Raw genomic sequence first — 7,302 nt, forward strand, 5'->3', positions numbered from 1 at the left:
GTGATTTTGGAGCCCCCCAAAATAAAGTCTCTCACTGTTTCCATTGTTTCCCTATCTATTTGCCACGAAGTGATGGGACCAGATGCCATGATCTTAGTTTTCTGAATGTTGAGCTTTAAGCCAACTTTTTCACTCTCCTCTTTCACTTTCATCAAGAGGCTCTTTAGTTCTTCTTCACTTTCTGCCATAAGGGTGGTGTCATCTGCATATCTGAGGTTATTGATATTTCTCCTGGCAATCTTGATTCCAACTTGTGCTTCATCCAGCCCAGCATTTCACATGATGTACTCTGCATATAAGTTAAATAAGCAGGGTGACAATATACACAGCCTTGATGTACTCCTTTCCTGATTTGGAACCAGTCTGTTATTCCATGTTCTAACTGTTGCTCTTGACCTGCATACAGATTTCTCAGGAGGCAGGTAAGGTGGTCTGGTATTCCATCTCTTTAAGAATTTTCCACAATTTATTGTGATCCACACAGTCAAAAGCTTTGGCATAGGTAATAAAGCAAAAGTAGATGTTTTTCTGGAACTCTCTTGCTTTTTTGATGATCCAGCAGATGTTGGCAATTTGATCTCTGGTTCCTCTGCCTTTTCTAAATCCAGCTTGAACATCTGAAAGTTCATGGTTCATGTATTGTTGAAGCCTGGCTTGGAGAATTTTGAGTATCTGCTAGTGTGTGAGATGAGTGCAATTGTGCATTAGTTTGAACATTCTTTGGCATTGCCTTTCTTAGGGATTGGAATGAAAACTGACCTTTTCCAGTCCTGTGGCCACTGCTGAGGAAGTCATGAAGGAGGAGAAGTTTCCACACAATAGGAAACCCTCTCACAGGTGGGTTTGTGGGGAGTTTTGGAATCTCAGAAGGCAGCATAACTGGGAGAAAAAAAAAAACCAAAACAAAACTCCCACAGAATAGACACCTGATAGCAACTGCCGGAAAAGAGAACTTTCCATGAAAGGCTCTAACCTAACAACTTAAGGTGCAGCCTGGCCCACTCACAGAACAAAGGATTGAGCAAATACCAAAAGACAGCTACCCTGCTCTCAAATACCAAAAGAGACCCTCCCTGCCCCAGAGGCAGAGAAGCAGGCTTTCGACAGCCAGAGCCTGAAGGCAAGGGGCTGCTACAATCTCAGCCCCAGAAAGGGCATCTTCCACCAAACTGTGAGCAGGCTCCCAGCTGCTAACCACATTTTCATGAGATCCTGGATGGTTGACATCCACCAGGAGGGTCTCGGCCTGAGATCAGCTCTTCAGAGGAGACATATGGCACATCTGAGACAGTGCTCTTGCGGCACAACCAGGAAACCAAGCGGCCGGGACCAGGGAGGTGATTAAGAAACATGGCCCACCTGGAACAGTGCTCACCAAGCACCTGGTTGCCTGAGCTGCTCAGACCTGAGAAGGGCACAAAATGCACACCCAGCCCACAGAGACTGAGGCAGAACTGTGTCTGAGTGTCTCCTGTGGAGGTACGGGTTAGCAGTGGCCTGCCACAGGGGCTCTGGGTGTAGCAGACCTGGGTTTGGCACAGGCCCTCTTGGAGGAGGTCGCCATTAACCCCACCATAGAATCACCAGAACTTACACAGGACTGGGGAAATAGACTCTTGGAGGGCACAAAAAAAACCTCATGTGCACCAAGACCCAGGAGAAAGGAGGAGTGAGCCCACAAGAGACTGACCCAGACATGCCCATGAGCATCCAGGAGTCTCCGGAGGAGGCGTGGGCTGGTGGCGGCCTGCTGCAGGGCTGGAGACACTGAGTGCGGCAGTGCATGCCTGGGGCCTTTAGAAGGTGGTCGCCATTATCTTCATTACCTCCACCAGAGTTTGGTCTCAGGTCAAGCAATGGGAGGGAACCCAGCCCTGCCTATCAACAGAAAATTGGATTCAAGATTTACTGAACATGGCCCCACCCATCAGCTCAAGACCCAGTTTCCCCCTCAGTCTCTCTCATCAGGAAGCTTCCATAAGCCTCTTATCCTTATCCATCAGAGGGCACACAGAATGAAAACCACAATCAGAGAAAACTAACCAAACTAGACCACAGTCTTGTCTAGCTCAATGAAACTATGAGCCATGCCATGTAGGGCTACCCAAGACAGATGGGTCATTGCAGAGAGTTCTGACGAAACGTGGTCCACTGGAGAAGGGAATGGCAAACCACTTCAGTATTCTTGCTTTGAGAACCCCATGAACAGTATGAAAAGGGATAAACTTAGAAGAGTGGAAATAGGCTTCTTCTTTATAAAGGAGGAATACACAAAAATAAGCTACACGTTTTGTAAAATGCTTCATTCTTACAACAAAATATGGGAACAGTTTCTTGGATTTGTGAACTGGTCTAGGAGTATGATTCTCGCTTAGGGTGCGAGAGGTCCCAGGTTCAAATCCCAGATGAACCCACCTTTGTTTGGACTTCGCTGGCGGCTCAGACGGTAAAGCATCTGCCTACAATGTGGGAGAGCCAGGTTCGACCCCTGGGTCAGGAAGATCCCCTGGAGAAGGAAATGGCAACCCAATCCAGTACCCTTGCCTGGAAAATCCCATGGATGGAGGAGCCTGGTAGGCTACAGTTCATGGGGTCACAAAGAGTTGGACACAACTGAGCGATTTCATTTAAAGAATACCTAAAATATTAAATTCATCTCATTGATTATTTCCTAAGTTATTAGACATCTATTACCAAGCAAAATCTTCCCTACATGTTTCTTTTCTTACAAGTAATGAGAACCTTCAAATTCCATACTTTAGAGAAAGTCTTAGCTTTTCTTTGGAGAAGGGGAATCTGCTATTTTTTGGATTCAAATAATAAGTAATTCCACTTAACACAATTCTTTGCTTTTCAGTAGTTTGTTGCTGTAGCATTCCAACGTGACAATATAATATGGGACAAAGGGCATGGGACAGAAAGTGGAAGTCCTTAAACCTGGTTTCTGATTGGAAACCAGCTCCTGCCACTAACATGTTATTTGTCTCAGCCCTTTGGACCTCCATTTCCTCATCTGCAAGTGAAAAGCCTCTTGTGTCCAAAAGTCATCAATTTCAATGATTTTTTTTTTTTTTTAGTTTTTCATTTTTTTCATTTTATATAGCTCCCTAAAAGTTAATAAATAAAAGTATGGAAGGGGAAAATACTGTTTTAAATCTAAAATGAGATTTTTGGAAATAAGACTTCTAGATTGAAATAAAATTCTGACTGAGAACTTGGTAACACTCAGGAATTCACACAAATAAAAAGAATAAGGCAAGAAGAAAACACAGATATTTTACTTCCTGGTAGATGGGAACCAAAATGACCAGACAGTTGCACGAGAACAAAATGTATTTTGGTATCCAGGGAAAATCCATTATGTAATTGCAATCTATTGTTATACTAATCTTTTACTTTGGATTATGTTGTGAGATTGTCCTGTTTTTATGATACCAAGTGGGGTTTTTTGGTCTCTGTTTATTTTGCTTCCAAAATATTTCCTGTTTGATTTTTTTTTCTCTGTTTAAAACTATTACATTGTGGTATAAGAATTTGTATTCCTGCTGCTGAGGGGGTTCTTTCTGAGTGATGGCTGGTATGGAGTCATGTACCCAGTTGAAGTAGAAGGTGGTTCTTGAAGCAATCCATTGAGAGGCCAACCATGGCTTCTGTTTCTCTGAAAAATGTATGGTTTCTAAATCACCCATAATTTTTCCTTGAAAAGTCTTAAAGAAATTTCTCCTTAACCTAGGAAACTTTTAAGTGAAAAACTTTTTTTTTCTTATAAATGTTTATCCATTCTTTCTTTTCATTATAGAATTGCATATTTAAAAAATTATTCCATATAATTATTACTTAAAATACTCCAATTGTAAAATAAGGCAAGACTGTCATTATCTAATAAATTAATAGTGACTTACAAATATCCTGAGCCTTATAACATATCAGTTGCTGCTGCTGCTTCTAAGTTGCTTCAGTTGTGTCTGACTCTGTGCGAACCCATAGACGGCAGCCCACCAGGTTCCTCCGTCCCTGGGATTCTCCAGGCAAGAATACTGGAGTGGGTTGCCATTTCCTTCTCCAATGCATGTATGCATGCTAAGTAGCTTCAGCTGTGTCCGACTCTGTGTGACCCTATGGACAGCAGCTCACCAGGCTCCTCTGTCCACAGGATTCTCCAGGCAAGAATACTGGAATGGGTTGCCATTTCCTTCTCCAAACATATCAGTGACAAGCCTTGAAAAAACATTTGATTAATTGGTTACAAATTCTGCTTAATGTATGGAAAAAAGTGGTTTATAAGCACTAGTCTGCCTTTATCTTCTGTTCATTATTTCAACAAGTATTTATTGAACTCTCAACTAGCACCAGGCATTGTTCCAGGTATGGGGAGGGGTAAAGTGATAAGCAAAACAGATAAAACTCTCTGTCGTCATGGGGGAAGATAATAAATAAGTAAAATATATGGGTGGGTTACATGATAATAAAGACTAAGGAGAAAAAGTGGAAAAACACATAGGGCATGGTGTTGCAATAAGAGATATGGGTGTCATAGACTGTCTCACTGAGAAGGTAAGATCTGAATAAAGACCTAAAGGAGGTGAGCAAATTAACCATTTGGATATCTGGGGGAAAAGATATCCAGGCAGATGAAAGAGTAAGTGTAAATGCTCTGAGGCAGGGTAATGCCTGGCATCCCAGGAACAGTGAGGAGCCCAATATGACTAGAGCAGAGTGGGAAATGGGGGGAGCAGGAGGAGATAAAGTTAGAGAGCTAAGAGTGGGATGAGATCAACTAGGAGCTTGTCAGGACTTTATTTTTTACTGTGAATAAGATAGAGCCACTGTTCTAAGCAGAGGAATGACATGACATGACCTGATTTAAGTTTTAGCAAGGTCAAACTTGGAAGAAAAGTTATGACTAACCTAGACAACATATTAAAAAGCAGAGACATTACTTTGCCAACAGAGGTCCATCTAGTCAAAGCTATGGTTTTTCCAGTAGTCATGTATGGATGTGAGAGTTGGACCACAAAGAAAGCTGAGCACTGAAAATTGATGGGTTTGAACTATGGAGTTGGAGAAGACTCTTGAGAGTCCCTTGGACTGCAAAGAGATCCAACCAGTCCATCCTAAAGGAAATCAGTCCTGAATATTCATGGGAAGGACTGATGCTGAAGTTGAAGCTCCAATACTTTGGCCATCTGATGTGAAGAACCGACTCATTTGAAAAGACCCTGATGCTGGGAAAGATTGAAGGTGGGAGGAGAAGGGGACGACAGAGGATGAGATGGTTGGATGGCATCACCGACTCAATGGACATGAGTTTGAGTGAGCTCCTGGTGATGGACAGGGAGGCACGGTGTGCTGCAGTCCTTGCACAAAGAGTCAGACACAGCTGAGCGACTGAACTGAACTGAACTCAAGGTCAAACTGATTATTATGTTGACAATAAGCTGGTGGGGGACAAAGGCTAGGAGACTTTTGCAGTAATCCAGGCAAGTAGGATCATTGCACTACGTAACTCCAAGAAGCATCATTCACCTGTTATGCCTGTGAATGGTGCTTCCTGTAATGAGCAGTATATAGCACAACAGCTGTAGTTTGTGGCCCATAGGCAAGATGGCTTGGACCAGGGTGGATGCAATGTGAGTAGTGAGAAGTGTTCAGTCAAGATATATTTTGAAGATAGAACTAATAGGATTTTTTGACATGGTAGATGTGGAATATGAAAGAATCAAGTATGATTTCAAGGTCATCCATTAATTTCATGAATTATTATTATTCATTAAACTAAATGCCATTTACTAAGGGGGAATAATTCATATTTATTTTTTAATTCAACAAACATTTATTGAAAGTCTACTTTGTAGTACATTGTTCTAGATTCTGTAGGATATTTGGAAAGTACAACAGCAGCAACAACAGAAAATCCTGTCCTGGAGACTTTTATAACTAGTTTGTTACACAAAGCCTCCATAGAGAAAAGAACCAGTACTGAATAGAGCAACATAAGAAAAAAAATATTATAATGGGATGGATTAGATACTATATATATAACTACTTCTCTAGGGAAATGGTCCAATTTGAAAATAATTTTACATTTGTCAGGATATGGCCATATTTTTTATTGCTATATTCTACTGGGGCTTCCCTGGTGGTTCAAACAGTAAAGAATCTGCCTGCAATGCAGGAAACCTGGGTTCAACCCCTGGGTTGGGAAGATCCCCTGGAGAAGGAAATGGCAACCCACTCCAGTATTCTTGCCTGGAAAATTCCATGGACAGAGGTGCCTGGTGGGTTACAGTCCATTGGGTTGCAGAGTCAGACACAACTGAGCAAGTTTCACTTTCATTGCTACATTGCTATTCAACAATTTACTAACTATTTTCTGATATTAAAGGACTCATGTGTTTCCTGTTCCAAATGCAAATAGATATGCTCTATGGTTGACTCCTGTTCCAGGAGGAAGTATAATATATAAAAGACTTCATGTCTGAGGTAGGAATTATCTGTTTCACATGCCCTTCTCTTGTTGATGCCTTAGATTACATTCCTCACAGGTTGGTTGAGAATTCACAGTCTTACCTTGGCCCCTAGTTCCTACTTGTCCAATTTCTGACTTGCAAATTTTCATACTTCTGACCACCTATCTTTCTTGTAGCCCTTTGGTTTACAAGCAGTTCTGAGATCTTTTGACTTTTCATGCCTTACTTCACCCACTTCATTCATAGTCAAGTCTTGCTGCTTCCTGTTCTGTGGTTTTCATTAACACAGCTTTCCTAATAAGGATGAGATAGTAAAGATTATAATAATGGGTAGGATATCTAACGTTTTCAAGTACTGACTATGGGCTAGCCACTATGTGATGCTATTTAAATATATTTTAAATATACTTTAGGAGGTCTGTGAAGTGGGTACTATCATTATTACAATAAGGAACTGAGCTTTAGAGAGCTTAACATGCCTGAAGTACTCAGCCAGAAAGTGGCAGAGCTAAGATGCAAACTCCAAGTGCATGAAGACTACTATGTAAACATGTCCTTCTGTACCATATGCATATTTAATATGATTCGGGGTGGGGGGGAGGAAGCCAATCCCAACAAAGTTCTCTAAAATCTCAAAGCCTCCATGTTTAATAATTATCTTTCTAATATCATGGATTTATCCATTTTAAATTTTGCTTAGTTGAAGTTAGGAGATAACATTATGCAATATAGTCCTATTTTTAAAGGTATTGATACTAGTTTTGTATGCCCCTAAACACAGGTACAGAGTTTATTTTCTTGGGCTCCAAAATCACTGTGGATGGTGACTGTA

Source organism: Cervus elaphus, chromosome 11, assembly GCF_910594005.1.
Source record: "Cervus elaphus chromosome 11, mCerEla1.1, whole genome shotgun sequence".
Taxonomy (NCBI): Eukaryota; Metazoa; Chordata; class Mammalia; order Artiodactyla; family Cervidae; genus Cervus; species Cervus elaphus.